The sequence below is a fragment of the Cetorhinus maximus genome, chromosome 10 (assembly GCF_964194155.1).
Source record: "Cetorhinus maximus chromosome 10, sCetMax3.hap1.1, whole genome shotgun sequence".
Classification (NCBI taxonomy): domain Eukaryota; kingdom Metazoa; phylum Chordata; class Chondrichthyes; order Lamniformes; family Cetorhinidae; genus Cetorhinus; species Cetorhinus maximus.
Window position 1 is genome coordinate 83,356,129 of NC_135888.1, and position 27,979 is coordinate 83,384,107.

General features: G+C 47.2%; 1 long non-coding RNA gene across 1 annotated transcript in view; it reads left to right on the top strand.

Annotated features, from left to right (window-relative positions):
* Positions 1-1,067: 1,067 nt before the first annotated feature.
* The window catches only part of LOC144685262 (uncharacterized), a 47,522-nt gene continuing 20,610 nt past the window's right edge, over positions 1,068-27,979 (top strand). The window contains exon 1 of the long non-coding RNA XR_013577686.1: positions 1,068-1,093. This is a non-coding gene — a long non-coding RNA (uncharacterized LOC144685262). The remainder of the gene's footprint in view (positions 1,094-27,979) is intronic.

Here is a 27,979-nt window from a genome sequence, read left to right on the forward strand (position 1 = left end):
GGTGTTCTTGTTGTCAAGATCACGGTGAATTCTTGTTGTCAGGGTCACGGGGAATTCCTGTTGTCTGTGTCACGGGGAGTTCTTGTTGTCGGGGTCACGGTAAGTTCTTGATGTAGGTGTGATGGGGTGTTCTTGTTGTTGGGGCCATGGGGAGGTTTTGTTGTGTGGTCACGGGGAGTTTTTGTTGTCGAGGTGACGGGGAGTTCTTGTTGTCGTTGTCACTGGGAGTTCCAGATTATCGGGGTGATGGGGAGTTCCTGTTATTGGGGTCATGGTGAGTTCTTGTCGTCAGGGTGATGCGGAGCTCTTGTGTCGAATTCATGGGCGTTTTTGTTGTCAGCATCATGGGGAGTTCTTGTTGTCGGGGGTCACGGGCATTTTTTATTGTCGGGGTGATGGGGAGTTCTTGATTTCGGGATCATGGTGTGTTCTTGTTTTCGGGGTGACTGGGTCTACTTGTTGTCGGTTCACGGGGAGTTCTTGTTGTCGACGTGATGGGGAGTTCTTGTTGTTGGGGTCACAGAGTGTTCTTGTTATCAAGGTCAAAGTGTGTTCTTGTTGTCGGGGTCATGGGGCGTTCTTCTTATCGGGGTGATGGGTAGTACTTGATGTCAGTTCACGGGGAGTTCTTGTTGTCGATGTGATGGGGAGTTCTTGTTGTCGGGGTCACAGGGTGTTCTTGTTATCAATGTCAAGGTGAGTTCTTGTTGTCGGGGTCACGGGGAGTTGTTGTTGTCGGGGTGAAGGGGAGTTCTTGTTGTTGGGGTGATGGGGCGTTCTTCTTATCGGGGTGATGGGTAGCACTTGTTGTTGGGGTACGGGGAGTTCTTGTTTTCGGGGTGATGGGGAGTTCTTGTTGTTGGGGTCACAGGGTGTTCTTGTTGTCAAGGTCACAGTGAGTTCTTGTTGTCGGGGTCACGGGGAGTTCTTGTTGTCGGGTGATGGGGAGCTCTTGTGTCGGGGTCATGGGGAGTTCTTGTTGTCAAGGTCATGGTGAGTTCTGGTTCTCAGGGTCATGGGGAGTTCTTGTTGTCGGGGTCATGGGCAGTTCTTGTTGTCGGGGTGATGGGGAGTTCTTGTTGTCGGGATCATGGTGTGTTCTTGTTTTCGGGGTGACCGGGTCTACTTGTTGTCGGTTCACGGGGAGCTCTTGTTGTCGGGTCACAGGGTGTTCTTGTTATCAAAGTCAAGGTGAGTTCTTGTTGTCGGGGTCACGGGGAGTTGTTTTCGGGGTGATGGGGAGGTCTTGTTGTCAGGGTGATGGGGCGTTCTTGTTGTCGGGGTGATGGGGGCTACTTGTTGTCGGGTCACGGGGAGTTCTTGTTGTCGTGGTGATGGGGAGTTCTTGTTGTCGGGGTCACAGAGTGTTCTTGATGTCGGGATCATGGGGAGTAATTGTTGTCGGGTCACGGGGAGTTCTTGTTGTCAAGGTCACGGGGAGTTTTTGTTGTCGGGGTCATGGGGTGTTCTTGTTACCAGGGTGACAGGGCGTTCTTGTTGTCGGGGTTACGGAGAGTTCTTGGTGTCGGGGTCACGGGGAGTTCTTGTTGTCGGGGTCACGAGGAATACTGGTTGTCGGGTCACGGGGAGTTCTTGTTGTCGGGGTCACGGGGAGTACTTGATGTCGAGTCATGTGGAGTTTTGTTGTCGGGCTGATGGTGAGTTCTCGTTGTCGGGGTCATGGGGAGTTCATGTTGTCGGGGTCACGGTGAGTTCTTGTTGTCAGAGTGATGGGGAATTCTTGTTGTCGGGGTCACGGTGATTCTTGTTTTCGGGGTGACGGGGAGTTTTTGTTGTTGGGTTCACGGTGAGTTCTTGTTGTTGTCATGGAGAGGTTTTGGTGTCAAGTTCACGGGGACTTCTTGTTGTCAAGGTCATGGGGAGTTCTTGTTGTCGGGGTCACGGGAAGTTCCTGTTGTCGGGGTCACGGGGTGTTCCTATTCTCGGGGTGATGAGGAGTTCCTTTTGTTGGGGTCATGGTGAGTTCTTGTTGTCAGGGTCACGGCGAGTTCTTGTTGTCGAGGTCATGGGGAGTTTTGTTGTCGGGATCACGGGGAGTTCCTGTTGTCGGGGCCACAGGGAGTTCCTGTTGTCGGGGTCACGGTGAGTTCTTGTTGTCGCGGTTATGAGGAGTTCTTGTTGTCGGGGTCACAGTGAGTTCTTGTTGTCGGGGTCACAGAGAGTTCCTGTTGTCGGGTTCATGGGGACTTCCTGTTGTCGGGGCCACAGGGTGTTCTTGTTGTCAAGGTCACGGTGAGTTCTTGTTGTCGGGGTCACGGGGACTTCTTGTTGTCCGGGTCACCAGGAATACTTGTTGTCGGGTCACGGGGAGTTCTTGTTTTTGGGTGATAGGGAGTTCTTGTTGTCAAGGTCATGGGGCGTTCTTGTTGTTGTGATCACGGGGAGTTCTTGTTGTCGGGGTCATTGAGAGTTTCTGTTGTCGGGGTCACGGGGAGTTCCTGTTGTCGGGGTGATGTGGAGTTCCTGTTGTTGGGGTCATGGTGAGTTCTTGTTGTCAGGGTGATGGGGAGCTCTTGTGTCAGGGTCATGGGGAGTTCTTGTTGTCAAGGTCACGAGGAGTTCTTGTTGCCGGGGTAATGGGGTGTTCTTGTTATCGAGATGACGGCGCGTTCTTGTTGTTGGGTTCATGGTGAGTTCATGTTGTCAGGGGGATGAGGAGTTCTTGTTGTTGGGGCCACGGGGAGGATTTGTTGTCAGTTCGCGGGGAGTTCTTGTTGTCAAGGTCACGGTGAATTCTTGTTGTCAGGGTCACGGGGAGTTCCTGTTGTCGGGATCACGGGGAGTTCCTGTTGTCGGGGTCACGGGGAGTTCCTATTGTCGGAGTCACGGGGAGTTCCTCTTGTCGAGGTCACGGTGAGTTCTTGTTGTCAGGGTGATGGGGAGCTCTTGTGTCGGGGTCATGGGGAGTTCCTGTTGCCAAGGTCATGGTGAATTCTTGTTGTCGGGGTGACGGGGAGTCCTTCTTGTCGTGGTCACGGGGAGTTCTTGTTGTCAGGGTCACGGGGAGTTCCTGTTGTCGGGGTCACGGGGAATTCCTGTTGTCGGGGTCACAGAGCGTTCTTATTGTCGGGGTGATGGGGAGTTCCTGTTGTTGGGGTCATGGGGAGTTCTTGTTGCCAAGGTCATGGTGAATTCTTGTTGTCGGGGTCACGGGGAGTTCTTGTTGTCGGGGTCACGGGGAATACTTGTTGTCGGGTCACGGGGAGTTCTTGTTGTGAAGGTCACGGGGAGTTCTTGTTGCCGGGGCAATGGGGTGTTCTTGTTATCGGTGTGAAAGCGCGTTCTTGTTGTCGGGTTCATGGTGAGTTCATGTTGTCGGGGGGATGAGGAGTTCTTGTTGTTGGGGCCATGGGGAGGTTTTGTTGTTGGGTCACGGGGAGTTTTTGTGGTCTAGGTCATGGTGAGTTTTCGGTTTCAGGGTCACGGGGAGTTCCTGTTGTCGGGGTCACGGTGAGTTCTTGTTGTTGGGTCACGGCGAGTTCCTGTTGTCGGGGTCATGGTGAGTTCTTGTTGTTGGGGTCACGGTGAGGTTTTATTGTCGGATCACGGGGAGTTCTTGTTGTCGGGGTCACGGGGAGTTCTTGTTGTCCGGGTCACCAGGAATACTTGTTGTCGGGTCACGGGGAGTTCTTGTTTTCGGGTGATAGGGAGTTCTTGTTGTCAAGGTCACGGGGAGTTATTGTTGTCGGGGTCATTGAGAGTTTCTGTTGTCAGGGTCACGGGGAGTTCCTGTTGTCGGGGTCATGGGAGGTTCCTGTTGTCGGGGTCACGGGGAGTTCCTGTTGTTAGGGTGATGTGGAGTTCCTGTTGTTGGGGACACGGTTCGTTCTTGTTGTCAGGGTGATGGGGAGTTCTTGTTGTCGGGTTCACGGGGAGTTCTTGTTAATGGGATCACAGTGAGTTCTTGTTAACGGAGTCACGGGGAAGTTTTGTTGTCGGGGTCACATGGAGTACTTGATGTCTGGTCATGTGGAGTTCTTGTTGTCGTGGTGACGGAGTGTTCTTGTTGTCAAGCTCACGGTGACTTCTTGTTGTCGGGGTGCCAGTGTGTTCTTGTTGTCAAGGTCACGGTGAGTTCTTGTTGTCGGGGTGATGGTGAGTTCTTGCTGTCAGGGTGATGGGGAGCTCTTGTTGTCAGGGTTACGGTGAGTTCTTTTTGTCGGGGTCACGGGGAGTTCTTGTTGTCGGGGTCATGGGGAGTTCTTGTTGTTGGGGTCACAGGGTATTCTTGTTGTCAAGGTCATGGTGAGTTCTTCTTGTCAGGGTCACGGTGAGTTCTTGTTGTCAGTGTCACGGTGACTTCTTGTTGTCGGGGTCACGGGGAGTTCCTGTTGTGGAGGTCACGGTGAGTTCTTGTTGTTGGGGTGATGGGGGATTCTTGTTGTTGGGGCCATAGGGAGGTTTTGTTGTCTGGTCACGGGGAGTTCTTGTCGTCATGGTCACGGGGAGTTCTTGTTGTCAAGGTCATAGGGAGTACTTGTTGTCGTGGTCACGGGGAGTTCTTGTTGTCAGTGTCATGGGGAGTTCTTGTTGTTGGGGTCACGGGGAGTTCTTGTTATCGGGGTGACGGGGAGAACTTGTTGTCGGGTCACGGGGAGTTCTTGTTGTCGGGGTGATGGGGAGTTCTTGTTGTCGGACTCGCAGGGTGTTCTTGTTGTCAAGTTCACGGTGAGTTCTTGTTGTCGGGGTCACGGGGCGTTCTTGCTGTTGGGGTCATGGGGAGTTCTTGTTGTCAGGGTCACCGCGGAATACTTGTTGTCGGGTCACGGAGAGTTCTTGTTGTCAAGGTCACGGGGAGTTCTTGTTGTCAGGGTCATGGGGAGTTCTTGTTGTCTGGGTCACAGGCAGTTCTTGTTGTTGGGGTCGCGGGCTGTTCTTGTTGTCGGGGTGATGGAGATTTCGTGTTGTCGGGCTCACGGTGAGTTCTTGTTGTCGGGGTGATGAGGAGTTCTTGTTGTCGGGGCGATGGGGAGCTCTTGTGTCGGGGTCATGGGGAGTTCTTGTTTTAAAGGTCATGGTGAGTTCTTGTTGTCAGGGTCATGGGGAGTTCTTCTTGTCGGGGTCACGGGCAGTTCTTGTTGTCGGGGTGATGGGGAGTTCTTGTTGTTGGGGTCACAGGGTGTTCTTGTTATCAAGGTCAAGGTGAGTTCTTGTTGTCGGGGTCACGGGGAGTTCTTGTTATCGGGGTGATGGGGAGTACTTGTTGTCGGGTCACGGGGAGTTCTTATTGTCGGGGTGATGAGGAGTTCTTGTTGTCGGTGTCGCAGAGTGTTCTTGTTTTCAAGGTCACGGTGAGTTCTTGTTGTCGGGGTCACGGGGAGTTCTTGATGTCAGGATCATGGGGAGTACTTGTTGTCGGGTCACGGGGAGTTCTTGTTGTCAAGGTCACGGGGAGTTTTTGTTGTCGGGGTCATGGGGTGTTCTTTTTATTGGGGTGACAGGGCGTTCTTGTTGTCGGGATCATGGTGAGTTCATGTTGTCGAGGGGATGAGGAGTTGTTGTTGGGTCCATGGGGAGGTTTTGTTGTCGGGTCACGGGGAGTTCTTGTTGTCAAGGTCATGGAGAGTTCTTGTTGTCGGGGTCACGGGCAGTTCTTGTTGTCGGGGTCACGGGGAGTTCCTGTTGTCGAGGTCACGGGCAGTTCCTGTTGTTGGGGTGATGGGGAGTTCCTGTTGTTGGGGTCATGGTGAGCTCTTGTTGTCGGGGTGATGGGGAGTTCTTGTTGTCGGGGTGATGGGGAGTTCTTGTTAACGGGGACATGGGGAGTTTTGTTGTCGGGGTCACGGGGAGTTCCTGTTGTCGGGGTCACGGTGAGTGCTTGTTGTCGGGATCACGGGGAGGTTTTATTGTTGGATCACGGGGAGTTCTTGTTGTCGGGGTGATGGGGAGTTCCTGTTGTTGGGGTCACGGTGATTTGTCGGGCTCACGGGGAGGATTTGTTGTCAGGGTCACGGGGTGTTCTTGTTGTCAAGGTCATGGCGAGTTCTTGTTGTCGGGGTCACGGGGAGTTCTTGTCGGTGTTACGGGGAGTTCTTGATGTCGGGATCACGGGGAGTACTTGTTGTTGGGTCACGGGGAGTTCTTGTTGTCAAGGTCACGAGAAGTCTTTGATGTCGGGGTCATGGGGTGTTCTTGTTATCGGGGTGACAGGGCGTTCTTGTTGTCGGGCTCATGGTGAGTTCATATTGTTGGGGGGATGAGGAGTTGTTGTTGCGGCCATGGGGAGCTTTTGTTGTCGGGTCACGGGGACTTCTTGTTGTCAAGGTCATGGGGAGTTCTTGTTGTCAGAGTGATGGGGAGCTCTTGTTTTCACGGTTACGGTGAGTTCTTGTTAACGGGGTCACGAGGAGTTCTTGTTGTCGGGGTCATGGGGAGTTCTTGTTGTCAGGGTCACAGGGTGTTCTTTTTATCAAGGTCAAGGTGAGTTCTTGTTGTTGGGGTCACAGGGAGTTCTTGTTGTCGGGGTGATGGGGAGTTCTTCTTATCGGGGTGATGGGGAGTACTTGTTGTCGGGTCACGGGGTGTTCTTGTTGTCGGGGTGATGGGGAGTTCTTGTTGTCGGGGTGCCAGTGTGTTCTTGTTGTCAAGGTCACAGTGAGTTCTTATTGTCGGGGTGATGGTGAGTTCTTGTTGTCGGTGTCACGGTGACTTCTTGTCGTCGGGGTCACAGGGAGATCCTGTTGTCGGGGTAACGGGGAGTTCCTGTTGTGGAAGTCACGGTGAGTTCTTGTTGTCGGGGTGATGGGGCATTCTTGTTGTTGGGGCCATGGGGAGGTTTTGTTGTCTGGTCACGGGGAGTTCTTGTTGTCGGGGTGACGGGGAGTTCTTGTTGTCAAGGTCATTTGGAGTTTTTGTTGTCGTGGTCATGGGGAGTTCTTGTTGTCGGGGTGACGGGGAGTTCTTGTTGTCAAAGTCATGGGGAGTACTTGTTATCGTGGTCATAGGCAGTTCTTGTTGTCAGGGTCTTGGGGTGTTCTTGTTGTTGTGGTCACGGGGAGTTCTTGTTGTCGGGGTGATGGGGAGTTCTTGTTGTCAAGGTCATGGGGAGTTTTTGTTGTTGGGGCCAGCTCTTGGTTGTTTGTTGGCCTGCATTATCTCCAAATTAAAGCAATGCCTTAATTTTAAAGATCTTACCATTGTGCTCAAATCCCTTCATGACCTTGTGCTCGCCATCCTTGAAACCTTCTCCAGCCTTCACTCATCCATTGGCAACCTTATCTTAACTTCAAAGGCCCTAAGCTCTGGGATTCCCCACTAAAACTCTCCACCTCTCTACCCTTCTCCCCCATCTCCCTATTCAAGTCACCTGTTCTAAATTCTCTTTACTAGGCTCAATAAGTTGCTTTAATTTGCAGTCAGCAAGTGAAGCTACAGAATAACAGATCTAGCAAATCTCAGGTCAACCTCTGTCCCTTTTTGTGCATAACCTGCTCTCTCTGATTTTTAAAATAAGTTTACTTCCTCTGGATCTTTCTTGATCAATAAATATGTATTGTTATTACATTAAAACTATGTCCCGTATATCTACATTGATGAGGGAAAGAAATCTCACTGGATGAATTATCATGATGGATAGTATGTAAGCGAAGATATCCGTAGGTACTTGAGCTTCAATATTAGAATTAATTTAGAAGAATTTGTCTGATGTAATAAATATAAGTATAGTGAATGGATGAGTATAAATTGGATCCAGAGCATCATCCAGCTTCAGTTACTTTGGAAGTTAAATTCATTTGGAAATGAAATGTGAGACAATACTTTTTTTTGGAATAAACAACTCACGAACAAACTCACATTCTCGCTTATTTCAAAGCTGTGTACTCTCACAGTTATGTGAGCAAGCCTCTAATTTTGGTCTTCTCAATATTTTGTTTAAAAAATTGACTGCACCCCAAATAATTAGAAAATATAATTGCACGTGTGGGCAAGGATATTACTTAATTAAAACACACCGCTTCATGCAATTAAATTTAGTGGAACAGAAATAGCAGAGAGGTAGTAAGTCTACTTGAATTTATATTGAACGAATGGAGTTAAATTTGCACCTTTATTCTCTATAATACGAGGGACCATTTATGCCACACTGTCTTAAATGACCAAAATACAAAGCGGCCATCATCCAACATGATCTAACTTTACATCTGGGCATAATTCCAAAGAATGAAATTGTTGCTTTGGAATCCATTACAGTCTCTACCACTTGCTTATCACCAGCAGCCGTTAATATCTGGCGGATAGAATTAGCCACTTGCGAGTGCCATGGGAGTGCATTGCAAAGGGACTGCTTATAACATATCAAAAATGCCAATACTATTTCTGGCAATTCAACCTCTTGTATTCAGTGATGTAATCAGTGGAGATAGTGGGCTAGTGGCTATGCTACTGGACTAGTAATCCTGAACCTGGAAAAATGATCTAGAGATGTGAGTTCAAATTCCAGGGCACCTGGAAAAATTAAAATCTGTTAATCAAATGAATCTGGAATAAAAAGCTGGTATTAATAATGTAATGGCCGGATTGCAGCTAAAAAAAAACCTGTTCACTAATGCCCTTCGGGGAATAAAATGTGCCGTACTTTGTCTGACCTATATGTGGCTGTTGACTCATAGCAATGTGGTTGAGTTTAACGGCTCTCTGAAATGGCCGAGCACTCAGTTGTATCAAAATACAAGTATAAAGCTGGATCGACAACTTGGCATCAACCTAAGGATCAGATTCGGTCATGACAAAGGCACACCCAGTCCAGCTGATTCTGCAATACCCTTCTCAGTAACATCGAGGGACTTGTGGAAAAATTGGGAGAGCTGACGCACAGATCAGTCAATCAAAAGCTTGGGATAGTCGCACTCACAGAATAAGACCTTTAAGCCAATGTACCAGACACCATCAGCACCATCCCTAGGTAGATCCTGTCCCACTAGAAGGAAAAACATGTTAGCAGTGGAGGCATAGTGGTCTACAGTTGGGAGGGCATGGGTCTGAGCCCCTCAACTCCGGACCTCATGAAGTTTCACAGCATCAGTTCAAACATGGGCAAGGAAGTGTCCTAATGATTACCACCTTCTGCCCTACTTCAGCTGATGAGTCAGTCCTACTCCATGTTGAACACCACTTGGAAGAAGCACTGAGGACAGCAAAAGCAAAGAATGCCTGAATGGGAGACTTCAATGGTCATGGCCAAGCAGCGCTACTAACTGAGCAGGCGGAGACCTGTGGCAGTTGGTGAGAAAACCAACACAAGGAAAAAAACTACTTGATCTTGTCCTTGCCAATCTATCTTTTGCAGATAGATCTGTCCATGACAGTATTGGTAGGAATTTCAACTACACAGTCTTTGCGGAAACAAAGTGCTGAATGAGACGGTGGTATAAGGTTCTGGTATGTCCAGGGTTAATGTGAGACTGAGTACAGTACCACCCATACAGTGATGTAAGAAGTCACATGACCTGTACCTAGGGTCAGTGTGGTATTGGCCAGAGATATGTTAAGATCGAGAGATAGAGATAGCTCCATGCCTGTACCCTTTACTGTATATATGTATATAGTTACAAGTAGTTAATAAAGACTTGCTATTAACATTCACAAGACCACAAAGACTTCCTTAACAGACACGCTCTGTAACCAACACCATTATGACAGAGAGAGATCCTGAGAAGATCTAGCAATTCAACCTGGGCACCAATGAGGCACCATGGCTCATGACAGCGTGAGATAATCTTTTAGTCACTTCTTTATAAGCTGGAAAACCCAATTTTCTTTAGTCTCTCCTTCTGTAGACTAACCAGAATACTCATGTTCCAGCAACACTGGGAAGGCAATCCTTCAATAGAGTGCAGGACCTCCCATAAACCACTCTCCAAGCTCAAACAGATACCAAAAATACTGTCAAAAGCCACCAAAATACTCTTCAGTATCTATCAAGAGTAAACAGAAAATTACCTTAAAGGAGACGAGTATTCTTTTAAATAGCATTGCAGGGATCTTCAATTTTGGGTTGGGAATTGGCGTTGGTTCAGTTCCGGATCCCAAGCCTGCATAGAATGTTCCAGACCAGACTCTTGGATTTGTCAAGGGCCAGGCCAAATACTGTCAAGGAGCAGGCTTGCCATCCAATTAAGGTTGGCTGGTGGGCACCCAGCGCTAGAAGGCCAATGGGAGGACTTCCAGCAATAACACATCAGCCTCACCACCAGCCGAGGTTGGCACTACAGATTCATGGTGTAGAGGGTGAGGGAGAAGGCCAAGTAAGTTTATTTTTATTTTTTAAAATGGCCACATTCAAACTGATTTCGTTACACCGTCCTACATTAGCATAATTGCTTTACTTTATTTGCAAGGAGTTGAGTAGTTCTCAGCAATGGGAGATAATACATTTTGTTACAGCTAAGAATTTGTTTATAGGGAGTTTAAGTTTTTAAAATGACCACAGCTGCTTGGCTATGACCCTGGAGAGGCAACCTCTCCAGGGAACGGCCAGCAGCTGCAGCCATTATGGGTCGGGAAGTCCTTCCCATGATTCCTCATGCCCCAACACCACTCTCTGAACATGGTCCTGCCAAAGTGGGCTGCCAGCTTTGCTGACTGAAAATATCAGTTGACATGGGAACTGGCTTAAAATAGGCCCTGTGACGATCATTAATTGGCCTGAATTGGCTGTCCACTAGGAAGAGGTGGGCAGCTGATCAGACCCTGAGTCACCCTAGCTCATTGAAAATGGCTCAGCGTTAGGATATTTGTGAGGTATGGGCACAGAGGCTGGCAGTGCCAAATTGCTTGCCTGCCCGCCTCCTATCTTGGCCCCAACCCATTAAAAAATTCGGGCCCATGCCTGCAGCACGTTTCCTGACTGCTAAGACAATGATTTCCCGGTCAAGATTAAAACTTGGCAAAAAAGCTACACTTAAATTTAACAATTGGCTGCTTAGATGCAGGACACGATTTTTAAGGCAACTGCCTAAATAACAAAAAACCTCTCCAGACAAATTAAGTAGTGTAAATCTAGCACAGATCATCATGATGCTAAATTCATCAGTGTCATACTCATGACCTGCCTGAAAAATGGGTGTAACCAAGTGTAATTTAGAACCCGGTATCTTCAATTCAAATGTTTACTTCTCAGTTGTGAAGAAAATAACTTATGTCAGAGTTCAATTATGTAAACTGAGCTGGTATCCTATATTGTGTACAAGAGGAACAAACAAATTTTGGAATTACTTTGGAACGTATTCATGCAGATGCACAATTGTTGTCACTGACCTTGAACATAAGTAGCTGTATGATTCATCAAATGCCATCAAATTAATTTTAGGCTGCTGTATATTACAAAACAAACAATTTCTATATTTAAATGGGAAGGGGATTATGCTGTCATCTGTTTCAGTGGCATAAGTATCAGAATCACAAAAGAATTCAATAAATGATTTAATTTAGCTCCACTCGGAGGAAAAAGGTACTTTTAAAGTAATCCCCATTCAATATTAATAGCACAATTCCTATTTCACTATAGAGATGTGTCTGCTTCATCGTCAGTAACCATTGGGTTTAAGAAGATTGATTCTACTTGTAAACATTGCCATCCCTCACTTCTTATGAAATTATGAGCAGAATCTTAATTCATGGATAAAGCATGCACTTTGATTGGACTTCTATGCTCTACAACAAAACATGTTCATTTGTAATTTCTGTGATTCTCCATTTTACATTTCACCACTTATATCATCATCTTATCCCCATTCTAAGTGTTATTTAGCTGGTTATATCAGATTTCATGCATAAAAGACAAAATTAGCTGAACCTGATTTCCAAGGATTTTACATCTACTTAAAATTGTTCAAAAAGATTGAGACCATATTACAACATATTCTTCAAATAACTACTTAGGTTATAACTCTGTTATCTGTCGAGAAAGGGGAAAAAAGGAAAGAATTATTCTGAAGAGAAATATCACGAATTGGGAAATTCACGCTGACCTATTTTGAATGTGTTTATCAGCATTGAGCAGACCAGTTTCTCATATTTCAAACTGACTTCATTACACCATCCTATGTTAGCATAATTGGTTTACTTTGTTTGCAAGAAAAGGAATAGTTCTCAGCAATGGGAGATAACATTTTGTTACAGCTAAGAATTTGTTTATAGGAAGTTTAAGTTTCAATGACAGACAGAATATTATGTTTGTCTTGTCATGAATGACAGTATGAAATATAGGTCCATAGTTTGCAGAATTGGTGCAACTCACAGCAAGCAACATGAACTGGATGTTTTTAATCATTCTTCAGATCGTGTTATGGTTGTGCCTCAAATTCCTGTCCATGCAAATTAATAATGGCACAATGATGCCAACATTGCATCTGAGATCTCATAAACATCATACAGGTCCACATTTATTGACACTTAACGAATTAAACAAATTGATAAGGAAAAACACAGTGAATCACAGAGAAGAAAACAGGGGTTGGAATCGTCCCAGATTTGCGCTAAGTGTAGTAGCGGGCGGGTAAAACGATGTTTTAGCTGCTGGCCGCAATGATGGCTTTTCACGCCGTATCATCCCAAACCTGCTGCATTAATGAAGCATTCCCGGGAAACACACTGTTTCCATGGCGGACGGGCTCTCATTCGCCTGCCACGCTGTCACCTCACGACTTCGTCACACCGGGCACCATATTTAAAGTGCAGCTGCACGCACACCTCCCTGTGCTTCCAGCTCACGATGGCTGCAAAAACGACATGGCCCTGAAAGGCAAAAAGACTGCAGCCCCCAGGTTCAATGACGCGTCCCTCGAGCGCCTTTTGGACGCAGTGGATGCTTACCGTGAAGTCCTCTACCCCTGCTTTGGCCGCAAGATGGGCAGTGACCTCACTAATCCAGCTTGGGAGGCGGTGGCAGCAGTGGCCAGAGCCAATGCCCTGAAAAAGAGGACAGCCACCCAGTGCTGCAAGAGGATGAATGATCTCCTCCATTCTGCCAGGGTAAGTCACTCTTTTCATCAGTCCCAACACACACACTCACAAGCCTATCACACATCCACAATTCCCTCACTCGCTGCCAGTGCAAGGGACATCGCTATTCACTCTCTCATACACACCTTCATTGTCCTCATCCTGTCATTCTCTCTGTGTGCCCTCAGCACCTTTAAGGTGGGGCTGGCCCTCATCTCTTCAACATTTGTGCTCCTGAAGGGGTCAGGTGCTGAAGGCGGACAAAGGATCAGATGCTTTTAAAGTTTCATGGCTGTGTCACTATGATATGACCCTGATCACAAAGTGCAAAACAGGAATCAGACATTCTCAGAGACTATGTGAAGATCTATGGAGTGTCCTCACTGCATGTCGTCATCATCCTCCTGAAATCAAGTAACTATTAGAGCCTCCACCGCATCTCCAGGAGCATTATCACAGAGGGTAAGTGCGCTGCCATAAGCCAGACTGGAGTCAAATGTTCATTGATCCAATGTGAGGATGTTACGGTGTCTCTTCACTGCATGTCGTCATCATTCTCCACAAATCTAGCAGCTATGAGGGCTTCCTGAGCATGCCTGCCTCGTCTGGCCAGTGTGAGGGCTTCACCCTGCCATTGTTGCCTTCGAGGACCTCCTCACCCTCATCATCATTAATGTCCTCCTCATCGGAGGAGACCTCCAGCTCCTGCATCTCCTCCTCAGCCAGCTGCTATCCCTGTTACAGCGCCAGGTTGTAAAGGACGCAGCAGGTGACGACAATGCATGACACATTCTGTGGCCTATATTGCAGGGCTCCACCAGGCCGGTTCAGGCACCGGTACCTCATTTTCAGCATCCTGATGGTCTGTTCCACCAAGTTGTGAGTTGCAGCCTGAGCCTCTTTATACCTCTGCTCTGCTGCAGTCTGAGGCCGCCACACAGGTGTCACCAGCCTTGTTCCCGAGCAGCCAACCCTGCAGCCTCTGTGGCCTCTGGAAGACGTTAGGGATCTTTGACTGATTGAGAGTGTAGGAGTCACGGACACTCCCTGGAAACTGTGCGCGTATCTGCAGGGTGGGTTGGTGGTGGTCACACACCAGCTGCACATTCAACAAATGGAATCCCCTGCAGTTGACATAGTTGACCCCTTGTTGTGATGGAGATCTGAGCTCAATGTGAGTGCAGTCGATGGCACCTGCACCTGTGGGAAATCCAAGATCTGGGCAAATCCAATCGTTCTTTCATCCTGGCTGTCCTGGTCCCAGATGTAATTCACAAAGTTGCGTGCCCTTGTGAAGGTGTCATCCATGACCTTACGGATGCGTTTGTGGACGGAGGCTTGTGATATCCCAGAGGGGTCACCTGTGGAGCTCTGGGAAGAGCCACTGGTGTAGAAATTGAGTGCCACTATCACTTACATGGCCACTGGCAGTGGATGCCCTCCATGTCCCCGTGGTGCCAAATCTTGCAGTACTGGCAGATGTGGCCGACCAGTCCCCTAGACATGCGCAGTCTTCGGTGACACTGGTTGTCGGTCATCTGCAGTAATGAAAGGCGGCGTCCCTAGGCCCTGGTCCTAGCGAGGAGCTGACCAGTGAGAGCTCACTGTAGCTCTTCACAGAATCACAGAATCACACAGTACAGAAGAGGCCCTTTGGCCCATCGAGTCTGCACCAACATGTGAGAAACACCTGACCTACCTACCTAATCCCATTTACCAGCACTTGGCCCATAGCCTTGAATGTTATGACGTGCCAAGTGCTCATCCAGGCACTTTTTAAAAGATGTGAGGCAACCCTCCTCCACCACCCTCCCAGGCAGTGCATTTGAGGCAGTCACCACCCTCTGGGTAAAAAGGCTTTTCCTCACATTCCCCCTAAACCTCCTGCCCCTCACCTTGAACTTATGTACCCTTGTGACTGACCCTTCAACTAAGGGGAACAGCTGCTCCCTATCCACCCTGTCCATGCCCCTCATAATCTTCTACACCTCGATCAGGTCGCCCCTCAGTCTTCTCTGCTCCAACAAAAATAATCCAAGTCTATCCAACCTCTCTTCATAACTTAAATGTTTCATCCCAGGCAACATCCTGGTGAATCTCCTCTACACCCCCTCCAGTGCAATCACATCCTTCCTATAATGTGGCGACCAGAACTGCACACAGTACTCCAGCTGTGGCCTCACCAAGGTTGTATACAACTCCAGCATGACCTCCCTACTTTTGTAATCCATGCCTCAATCGATAAAGGCAAGTGTCCCATATGCCTTTTTCACCACCCCACTAACATGCCTCTCTACCTTCAGAGATCTATGGACACATACGCCAAGGTCCCTTTGTTACTCAGAACTTCCTAGTATCATGTCGTTCATTGAATACTTCCTTGTCAAATTATTCCTTCCAAAGTGTATCACCTCACACTTTTCAGGGTTAAATTACATCTGCCACTTATCTGCCCATTTGACCATCCCGTCTATATCTTCCTGTAGCCCAAGACACTCAACCTTACTATTAACCACCCGGCCAATCTTTCTGTCATCCGCAAACCTACTAATCCTACCCCCCACATAGTCATCTATGTCGTTTATATAAATGACAAATAATAGGGGACCCAGCACAGGTGCCTGTGGTACGCCACTGGACACTGGCTTCCAGTCACTAAAGCATCCTTCTGTTATCACTCTCTGTCTCCTACAACTAAGCCAATTTTGAATCCACCTTATCAAATTACCCTGTATCCCATGTGCATTTGCCTTCTTTATAAGTCTCCCATGTGGGACCTTGTCAAAGGCTTTGCTGAAATCCATATAAACTACATCAACTGCACTACCCTCATCTACACACCTGGTCACCTCCTCAAAAAATTCAATCAAATTTGTTAGGCATGACCCCCCTCTGACAAAGCCATGCTGACTATTCCTGATCAAACCTTGCCTCTCCAAGTGGAGATAGATTCTCTCCTTCGGAATTTTCTCCAATAGTTTCCCTACCACTGACGTGAGACTCACCGGCCTGTAGTTCCCTGGCTTATCTGCACAACCCTTCTTAAATAGCGGAACCACATTAGCTGTCCTCCAGTCTTCTGGCACCTCCCCCATGGCCAGAGAGGAACTTAAAACTTGGGTCAGAGCCCCTGAGATCTCCTCCCTTGCCTCCCTCAACAGTCTGGGACACAAATCATCTGGACCTGGAGATTTGTGCACTTTTAAGCCTGCCAACACCTCCAATACCTTCTCACTCCCTATATCAATTTGCTCAAGAACCTCGCAGTCTCTCTCCCCAAGTTCGATACCTTCATCCTCATTCCCTTGGGTGTCTTCAGCGGTGTGTGCGGGAGCCCCAGCTGCCCCTTCTCCCTGAGGGTGCTGCTCCTGCCTCTACGCAGCCAAGCGCCTTAGTTGTTCTCTTCTCTATCGTCTTCCTTCTTTGTTTGCCACGAGGCATACAGTTAGTTCACCAGGCTCCATGCTCCTGATGTACTCCTCTTGCAGGATGAAAGAGAGAGAGAGATGCATGGTTTAGCATTGGTGTACTAAGAACCTCCATTGATTAAGTTTGAAGGCCCCTTTAAGCATCTCGGAGAGATTGCTGACCAACACTTGGATGGCCAGAGTTTAGTGTGCTGCATGGCTGTTTGAAACCCGACCCACCTCCGCTCCACTCCACCTGACTGGTGGCAGCATGCTCTGCTCTCAGCTCAGGCGCAGGCATTCTCCTAACCTGCACTGCAAGGCTGCACTGTTAGCTTGAACCATGGGGGAGACTGGTCCAAACTGGGATAATGACATTGCAAGGGGCTGTGTGTGCTTCCACCAGTGACTGCACCATGACCACCTGTTGCAAGGAGATTGTGCGATGTGCCCAGTTGTCCAACTGTTCTGCCGTCCACTAAAAAGCTCATTAGTTTGCAGTCTGTGTCCAAGGGGTGAAAAGCTCTAGAGCACTTGGTAGCACTTTGATGCCTCTGCGTTGCTTGAGTGGGCAGATAAACTAAAGGCCCGACTCCAGTCATATCAATGTGGCTGTGCCTGAACTGTCTCAGCTGCAGAGGAATGGTCACTTAATACAATGTGTCCTTAATGCGTGGCTGCTTTCCTTACTCACTACTCCCGCCCCGCACATGCTTGTTGCTACCTTCAACCACAGGGCAGCCTTTGCTCCCGCCCCAAATGCGCCTCAACCTTGCTACCTTCAACCACAGGGCAGCCTTTGCTCCCGCCCCAAATGCGCCTCAACCTTGCAATCCACCAGCCATCCCTTGTGACCACTTCACTATGTTACTGTGCACTCAACTCCGAGTTCCCCTCAAAGTGCAGCTCGCTAAGTGCACATCTTTTATGTGCTGTTGTGAAACACGTCGACGTGGTGGATGATCCAGCAGAGGGGGAGATGAGTCTGGCGGGCTGGCCTTATAATGAAATGCAGATATATATTACAATGAGGCTTCCGATGTCTGATGGCGGGAAACGTGGCCCATCACTAATGGGCTGAGTGAACAATCGCAATCTGGATTCACGACATTGTGAAACTGATTTTTGGCTATCTCGCCATATTGCCCACTCATGCCACTGAACGTGTGGAACGCTAGCGGGCATGGGCGACTCTGCCCGGGGTAAATGAGAGACAGTAGAGAAATAAAGAAGGGAATTCAAGAGAGTGGATTGGGAGAGAGAGAGAGAAGGGACAGGAGGGAAAAGTAAGACACAAACTTAAAAGGACATTGTAACCCAGTTATGTTTGTGATGTGTTTTAATGGTCCTTGAGAAGTTATAAATGAATGTCATGGTACAGGCGCTAACTATACAAACATACTTGAGCCATGAAGTAATAAATAAACATGAGCATCACGATCAGGAACAGTGAAACTGCTTTCGTAGGAATTCTTGGACATAAAAGTCCAAGATGCATTTAGTTTTCCTTCTACCATCCTGGTAGTTCCATGATGCAATGATAATGGGGGTCATAACAATCAGTGTCTGTGAATTGATTGTCATATCCCAGTATACTCTGAAATTCAAACTCGTTTTTATATTTTTTAAAACTGACTGCAAATAGCTGCAAAAGATTGCTGGCTGAGGATCCCCTGACTTCTTTTGTGGATTGAAATCACTCCCCTGTCTCAAAGAGGAACCAAAGGAACATTTCAGATGATGTTGAATCAATGCCTTTTCCTGAAACTAATTCAAAAGAGTATTATCAATTGAACGGGTCATTCAAAACAAAGACACTGGCTGGTTCAAACTTTGAAGGTGTCAAATAACAACAAAAGATGTGTAATCAACACACCAGCCTTTGTTTGGAAAAAGGACTTTGAACTTGTTAAAATCACATGATGAAAGAGGCTATTTTGTTTGTCTGCTTTAAATTCAGCAAAAGCTGCTTTCAGAGAGACAATTCCACCAAAAGCCATTGGACCATTTGCAGGTCATTCAAGCAGCCAAGGTAATTGTGAGGAACTTGCTTTCCAGAAAATTGGAAGGACATTGAATTTTGGACACTTTCCCTCCTGAGTTGTTTTTAAAAGTCTATTAATTTAATTCTGGGCTGTGAATATGCCTATTTTTCAAGAAACCACAGGTCAACAGCTCAATGCCCAGTGGGGACACCTGATGAGAGGAGAGTTACTTTGTTTGCCGGAGTTAAAGAAAAGCTGCTGTTGCCAGGCTAGAGACTCTTGCCGATTGGTTCAAAACACTTGACCTGGGAGAAGTATTTTCTAAACATTTTATTCTTTTTGAACTCAGGTTCAGAAAATCTGTGTGTTCCTTGAAATGAGGCTGCAAAAGGAAGACTTTCTCTCTCTCTCTCTCTCTCTCTCTCTATACCCCCACATGCTTTGTGTTACATGCAGTCCAGAGTGAATTAACCTTCTGTCAGAAATTTCTAATCAGAATAGCTCATCTGTATTTTTGAAAGTATGCACAATTGTGACAAATGAGAGTTATCAAAGACAATGTTTCACTGGAGATCCATCTGAAAGGGCTTCCAGATCTACTGTGACTAGAATTCTGTTAGGTCAACAGCGTTGAGACCTTTTCGAACCTTTTAAAAACATTCCTATACACCAGCCTCTGCAGAGACCATGTTTGCTTTGCCCTGTTTTGTGTTTGTGTGTAAGTGTTTGGATGTTGGGATATCTGTTTTGTAAAAAGGGTAAAATTATTACTCTTCCAAATTACACATTGTATGTTAACTAGTTTAGCAACTCGTTTTAAAAAAGATTGTTTTATAATAAATTACTTATTCTGTGTTTATTGAAAGAATCCTGCTGAAAGTCTTTTAATGCTTGGTATAGCGGTATCAAAGGTAAACAATTGGCCATTTTGGTGGGTGAATTAAACATTTTAACTATTGTTGCGACCTGTGGAGAAGTGGGGCTAAAATTAATTGTGCATTCCTCCCACTATGGTCCATGACACAATAAACAGCAATACCTTTAAAGTGGGAGAAGGCATCCCCCCCCCTCAACCTGTTCCAACTTGGAATTCACCTGAGAACCAACCTCCTGGAAATTCGACTATAAGATGCCTTGTAGCTTACTGAGAATCCTTACCAGACTTTCACTTTAACTTTGAAGCATCACCTCCATCTAAGAAACTGCAGTTCTGTCACAAAAGAGTCTGAGATAATTATAAGCTCAACCATATTGTTTTACCTTCATCTGTGTCTAATCTTTGTGTATGTGAGATTGTATATGAGACATCGTGTTTTGCAATCTGGGGTGAGTGCATGATAATACACAACCATCTTTATTTTAAAACTCACAAAAAAACTTGCTGCTGGACTTATTTAATTGGGGAATTTCACTCCGAGAGTATGAAAACTCACCTCTCTTTCACAAACATACTGATCATGGGCAGTGAAAGGAAACACATAAATTCTGTCTGTGACATATTCTACAACAGACCCAGACAAGAGGTGAGGAATGACTGAGGGTTGGAGAGCTTTTGGAATTGTAGGTCCAAAGTCACATTTGTTCTTCCAAGCATGCTATATATACCACATCATGTTTTATCAGCATGTTATTGCTGATCCACATTAAAAGGTCAGGAAGAGTGTAGAGATTAGCAGCAGTCATTTGTTTTCCAGCAACCAATATGGGTGCCTTTCAAAATCTATCAGCTATGTAAATTCCATATGTTTCTTTACTTTATAACAGGGGATGTCATACTCATGTTATAGTCAGGTTGGGCTGCATTTAACAAAGCAATTGAAACAGATAAAGGTAAACCATTTTGATATTTATATTTAAATTATATGTACTGCTACAACAACTCCATGCCTTATGATAAATGTAATTCCTTAATTCTCTAATGTCTGCTGCAATGTTTAGCTTATTCAAGCTGAAGAAGGACCCTTAACAGAATTGAAATTAGTGTCGATTGATATATGGATGACCACTGAGCATATAGCCAGCATGTCACCTCAGGTGTTTGTAACATATTCCTAATTATCGTCCTTTGTTTATCATCTTAAAGTGGCAGTGAATACTCCTTTGAATATCCCACCTGATTGATCTCAGAAAGAACCAGGGATTAAGTTAACTAAGTCCCTGAAAATGAGCATTACTGATGGCAACTTTGTGCTGCCCACTAATTATAATGATTTCTGCATGCTGCCAGCGCTACATGCTGTACATTGGAAGCATACACCAGGAGGGGGGTGGGGAGGCAATATGCACAACTTAAAGCTAGCCTGCATCTATTTAAGTTTGGGAAGGGAGTCACTTTAAAGGTGAATCCGACCTAGGAAAGAGTGAAGAATGCCTGTCCTTTGAAGAGTGCAGACACGCAGGTTTTTGGAAGCTGCACTGGAGACCTTGGTGGAGGGGGTTGAAAGGAGTTCGGATGTCCTGTATCTTCAGGGGGACAGGAGGCCCACAAGGCAGATGGTAGAAGGCAGTGGGAACAGATAACCATGGAGGTCAACACTCAGAGTATGGCCCCAAGAACCTGGATGCAGGGTCGCAAGAAGTTTAATGACCTCAGACATGTGGTGAAGGTCAGGGCAGGCATCTTCAAATGCCATATCCTAATAACTGAACCACTAGCTTCAGCCATTTCTCAATAGATTACATCTCCATGACCCACTTACCAACAACTTCTTAAAATCAGGACTCATGCCTAACATTCATATGCCTCATATGAACTAAGAGCAGGAGTAGGCCATTTGACCCCTCGAGCCTTCCTTCAATAAGGTCATGGCTGATCTGACTGTGGCCTCAACCACAATTTCCTGCCTACTCCTGATACCCTCTACCTCTGCCTTAAAAATATTCAATGATTCTGCCTCTACCACTCTTGGGGGCAAAGAGTTCCACAGACTCATGAACTTCTGAGAGGCAAATCTTTCTCCTCATTTCCATCTTAAATTGGAGACCCCTTATTTTTAAACTGTGTCCTTTAGTTCTAGTCTCTCCCACAAGGGGAAACATCTTTTCAGTATCCAGGATACAGTATAAAACATGATGTGGTATGTATAGCATGCTAGGAAGAACAAATATTACTTTGGATGCTGAAAGCCACCCTTCAAGTTGCATGCAGTGTTACTATCCGAGCTGGTGGCTACGAATGTGAAATCAAGTGATGATGTGTCTTCATCATCATTGTCTTCTAAACTCCAATGGATACAGGCCCAGCCTGTCCAACCTTTCCTCATAAGATAACCCCTCCATCCAAGGAATCAGTCAAGTGAACCTCCTCTGTATTATTTCTGATACAATGATGTCCTTTCTCAAATAAGGAGACCAAAATTGTACATAGTACTCTAGTTGTGGTGTCACCAATGCCCTGTACTGCTGTAGCAAAACATCCTTACTTCTATATTCCATTCCCCTTGCAATAACCAACAACATTCCACTTGCCTTCCTACTCACTTGCTGTACCAGCTTACAAGCCTTTTGTGATTCACTGGGTTGTCCAACATATGGCCCACGGGCCACAATCTGACCATCCATGCCCCTGTCTGGCCCACGGACTTACTGTTCAAAATACAGCTCACTAGCGAGCCTAACAGCAGCAAATGCGGGAGAGAAACTGCCTGGATTGAAAGATGTGATTGGAAGATTGGTGAGCAGTCTGGTGACTGGCCATGGTACATTCTCTTTCCGCCTTAGGCCGCTCTCTCTCTATCACCCTCCTCAACAGGCGCCTGCCCCCTAAAGAAGCACAGGTGTCAAGATGGTGGAGCGGGCCGGGAATCCATGAGGAACAGTAATTGCAGCAATAGCACCTTCCTGACTCCCCCACCCAGGGCAGCTGGAATTTCTGACAGGGTGGAGCGAGGAAGCACCTTCACAGCTGTCCTGAATTCCTCCTCAGAGGTAAAATGTCCAAACCTCCTGGACTCAGGCAGAGAGTGAGTGAATAATCTGTGTTGTGTGTATGTGTGTGTGTGTGTGTGTGCGTGCGTGGCGTGAGAGTGAATGAGAGAGTGAAAACCCTGTGACTGGGAATGAGTTGGACATACACACACCCTTCCCCTCCTCCTCCTCCCTCCCCAAAAACCTATCCGCAAAGCAGGCTAGGAGAGGTGGAAAACCCAGGCAGCAAGGCAACCTGCTTCTGACCCCCACTCTTGTATGAATTCTGCTGAGGCCACCACAGAGTGTGTGCCACCAGAGGTGAGTTCAAGGTCAGTGTTAGTTAAACCCAGCTCCTTACCTTGGTCCCTAATCCCTTCCCTGGTGATCAGGACTTGGGGCCTAATCTGGCTCTCTCTCGCTCTGCTTCTTAAGTGAACAGGCAAAAAAGGTTATTGGTTCGCTCTGCTGCTTGGCACTTTTTAATGATCATTCCTATTAATTACTTTTTAAAATGATCAATTTATTGCTTTAACATTGACTTTTTAAACATTCACGTTTAATGTTGAGCGAAACCTTATCCATCGACCCTTTGAGGAGAAAACAATCAAAATGTGGACACTCACCTGAAAAGGTTAGACAACCCTGATGTGCCAGGACACCCAGATCCCTCTGAACCTTTGAGTTCTGCAATCTCGCTCCATTTAAATAATATGCTGCCTTTCTATTCTTCCCGTCAAAGTGGACAAGTTCACATTTTCCCACATTAGGCTCTGCCAAACTTTTGCCCACTCGCTTAACCTATCTATATCCCTTTACAGACACTTTATGTCCTCTTCAAAGGTTACTTTCCTGCCTTTTGTTGTCTCACCAGCAAATTTAGCAACCAAACATTTGGTACCTTCATCTAAGTTATTGATATAGATTGTAAATAGTTAAGACACCAGCACTGATCCTGTGGCACTCCACACATTACATCCTGGCAACATGAAAATGACTCATTTTTGCCAAAACTCTGTTTCCTGTTAGCTAACCAATCCTCTTTGCATGTTACCCCCTACACCATGAGTCCTTATTTTGTGTAGTAACATTTGATGTGGCACCTTGTGAAATGCCTTGTGGAAATCGAAGTACAGCACATCCACAGGTTCCCCTTTATCCATGTTACTTGTTACTTCCGCAAAGAACTCTAATAAGTTTGTCAAACATGACTTCCCTTTCACAAAACTATGTTGACTCCTTATTGCATTAAGATTTTCTAAGTGCTCTGTTATAACCTCTAATAATAGGTTCCAACATTTTTCCTGTGACAGATGTTAAACCAACTGGCCTGTAGTTTCCTACTTTCTGTCTCTCTCCTTTCTTGAATAGAATTGAAAGCACAAGTCCCAGCTTGCCAAAGGCAAGGTAGCATAGTTGTTCTGTTGCTGAGGACTCTGATGGGCTAGGTTACAGAGAAAGACTAGTGGGTGTATACCAGGGGTGTAGTGCCAAATTTTGAGGTGCCGGAGCTCTAAGAAAATGTGTTGGCCATATCATTTCTAAATCTAATTTTATGTTGTTTTCTTATGTATTAATAATTTGAGTTCCCAAAAATCAGTAAAACTATGCTTTTTAAGTGAAAATATAAGTGCCCCCACTGCCACCACCCTCTTTGTCATCCCTCCCTCTAACAACCTCCCCCACCCCAACACACCCTCAGCACTACACCACTGGTGTACACACCAAAATGTTTGGTGCATTGTGAAGCTTGTCAGAAAGTTTATATTGAATGTTAGGGAGCATGGACGAGTCTGGGGCCAACTTGTCACAGGGCTTCGTGCAGTACTTGAAACCCATTCTTTAGCATGCAACTGGTGCCCAAATCTAGCAACACACTTGTGGAAACAGCCATTATATAGTTTCTGATGGTCTTTCATTGCAACATACCCAAAGCCAGAGTGCTGCAGGGGAAACTCAAACTATTGACACTATAGCCCTGGTTACCACTGTTCAAAGGGGCTTCCAGGATGTCACTACATTTCAGCAATCTGAACTCCAATAGATTGCAAGGTTTGCTAAATGACCATCTCAGGAGAGTGACAGTGACTCCAATGGGCATAAATCTGCTGTCTTCTCTCAGGATGACAGCATTCACCATTCCACCCCTATCACTCTGCTAGGTCCCATGCTGTTGCCTCAGCCAACCAGTCCGTACTGCTGCCACCCACACTGAGATGGTGCAGTCCTTCTAATTTCAGAGTTGTTTGAGATCATCCTACCGGGCTATCTGCGGTCTCCCCCATTGTAAGTCAGAAGCCTTCCACCAGCCATACTTCTGCCACTGGATAGCACCCTTTAAGTGCACTAGGACAGGCAAAGGCACACGGAAAACAGGCAATAAGGGGAATGCATAAGGATTATTTTTGCATGTAATATGGCATGGTTTCATTTATAAATTTGGATTGGAATATCCATTTTGCTTTGGCATTGTGGCCAAGATGATGATGGGCAGAATTTTCCCATGCCCTCTAGGCATTAGGCATGCTCGGCGGCGTGAGTGCACAATATGGCGAGAAGGCCAGACATCAGTTTCACGACTTTGCGAAACCAGTTTGCGATTATCCGCTCAGCCCGTCAATGGCAGGCCACATTTCCCACCATCAGATGTCAGGAACCTCATTGTGATACATTTGCAAACCATTATAAGGCCAGCCCACTGGAATCATGCCCCCACTTGTCTGCCCACTCACATCCACATGTTTCACAACAGCATATCTAAGGCATGCACTTAGTGGGTTGCACTTTGAGGCGAACTTGGAGGTGAGTGCACGGTAACATTGCGCAGTGCTCACTTGGGTTGCCTGTTGGACCTAAGATTGAGGTGCGTTGGGGGGTGGGGGTGGGGGCAAGTGCTGCCCTGTTGTTGAAGTGACTTGGGGGTGGGGGCAAGGGCTAATCTGCGGTTGAGGCGACTTGGGGGTGAGGCCAAGAGCTGCTCTGAGGTTGAGGCAACTTGGGGATGGGGGCAAGGGCTGCCCTACATTTAAAGGTAGTGCACAACCATGTGGGGAGGGAAGTGGCCACACATTATGGAAATCTTGAATAAAGTGCTACCAAATGCTCCAGAGCTTTTTACCCCTTGGGCACAGACTGCAAAGTAATGAGCATTTTAGTGGACTGCAGAGCAGTTGGATGACTGGCACATTGTACAATCTCTTTGCTAAAGCTGGCCATGGAGCAGTCACTGGTGGAGGTGCTCACAGCCCCTTGCAATGTCATCATCCTGGTTTGGACCAGACACCCCCATGGTTCAAGCTGACAGTGCAGCCTTGCAGTGTGGGTTAGGAGAATGCCTGCGCCTGAGCTGAGAACACAGCATGCAGTCCAATGAGCAAAGCTACTGCCAATTGGTCAGGTGGAGTGGGGCGGAGGTGGGTGGGGTTTTGGGCAGCCATGCAGTGCACTAAACTCTGGCCATCCAAGTGGTGGCCAGCACTCTCTGGGATCTGTTAAGGGGCCTTCAGACTTAAACAAGAGAGGTTTTAGTATACCCATGCTAACCACGTGTCTCTCTTTTTCATCCTGCAGGAGGAGTACATCAGGAGCATGGAGCCTCTTGAACCAGCTGCCTGCCTTGTGGCATACAGAGAGCTGAGACGATGGAGAAGGGAGTGACAGAGGTGCCTGGCTGCACAGAGGCAGGAGCAACACCCTCAGGAAGAAGGGGTGGCTGGGGTTCCCACACACGCTGCTGAAGAGCCAGATTGAGGCGCCGTTGGTCAGCTCCTAACTAGACCCAGAGTCTATAGACGCCACCTTTCATTCCTACAGATGACCGACAGCCAATGTCGTTGAAGACTGCGCATGTCTAGGGAACTGGTTGGTCACATCTGCCAGCTACTGCAGGATTTGGCGCCATGAGGGTATAGAGGGCATCCACTGCCAGTTGCTGTGAAAGTGACCATGGCATTCAATTTTTACACCAGTGGCTCCTTTCAGGGCTCCACAGGTGACCTCTGTGGTATCTTGCAAGCCTCCACCCACAAATGCATCCATGAAGTCATGGATGCCATCTTCATGAGGGCACACAACTTTGTGCATTTCACCTGGACTAAGAGAGCCAGGATGCAAGAGCAATTGGATTTGCACAGATCTTGGGTTCCCACAGGTGCAGATGTGATTGACTGCACTCAAGTGGCGCTCAGATCTCCATCACAACAAGCGGTCAACTATATCAATCGCAAGGACTTCCATTCACTGAATGTGCAGCTGGTGTGCGACCACCACAAATGCATCCTTTAGGTCTGTGCATGGTTTCCAGGGAGTGTGCACAACTCCTACATTCTCAGTTGGTCACAGATTCCCTGACATCTTCCATGGTCCACAGAGGCTGCAGGGATGGCTCCTCAGGGACAAGGGCTACCTGCAGAGGATGTAACTGATGTCACCCGTATGGCAACCTCAGACTGCAGCAGAGCGAAGATGTAATGCGGTTCATGCTGCAACTCGCAGCTTGGTGGAGCAAACCATCAGGATGCTGAAAATGAGGTTCTGGTGCCTGGAGCAATCTGGTGGGGCCCTGCAATACAGTCCAGAGAGGGTGTTACACATCGTCATTGCCTGCTGCACCCTTTACAACCTGGCACTGCAATGGGGAGAGGAGCTGGCTGAGGAGGAGATGGAGGAGTTGGAGGTCTCCTCCAATGAAGATGACACCGAGGGGGATGAGGGTGAGGAGGTTCTCGAAAGTGATGATGATGGCGATGAGGCCCTCGCACTGGCCAGACGATGCTTGGGAGGCCCTCATAGCTGCTAGATTTGTGGAGGATGATGACGGCATGCAGTGAGGAGACCCCATAGATCTTCACATTGCATCTGTGAACGTTTGACTCCAGTCTGGCTTATGGCAGCGCACATACCCTCTGTGAGAATGCTCCTGTCATGGAGACGCGGTTGAGGCTCTAAATGTCACTCAATTTCAGGAGGATGATGACAACATGCAGTGAGGACACTCCATAGATCTTCACATAGTCTCTGAGAATGTCTGGCTCCTGTCTGGCCAAGGGCAGCTCGCTTGCACGCTGTGATCAGGGTCACATCATAGAGACACAGCCATGAAACTTTAGAAGAAACTGTTCCTTTGTCTGCCTTCAGCACCTGACCCCTTCAGGAGCTGGTGCGCAGCATCACTGGTCACAGATGCTGAAGAGATGAGGGCCAGCCCCAACTTAAAGGTGCTGAGAGCACATAGAGAGAATGATGGAACTCTGTGACGCCTGCTCGCTACATTCTGGCAGCAATGACCAGCACTGCCGAGGTGCAGGCATCAGTAATGTTTCCAGGGAGTGTGAGGCTGGACCATCACTTTGGCCTGAAGGCCGCACAGAGCACAGTGAAGATGCCCTGGACTGAGACACCTGCCTTTATCTTGTGCAGGAAGGTTTTACATCTGAGTGACAAGAACACTGCTCATCAGAACAAGGAGCCACAGGCAGGGAGACATTCTTGGGAATTTATTTACAATAGTGAACAGTATGAACAAGTGATTAACACCACGCCCAGGCTGTGCAACTACATTGTCTTAACTTTCCTAACCCTGCCGTTACATTTTGGTGCTCCTCGGACATCCACAGTGGAGGTAAAGGCACCCTGCTGACTGCTACGTCTTATCTGTGGTGACCTTGGCAGATGTCCTCTGGAGGGCTGAGACCTGGAGGGCCCCAGCCTGTTTTCAGC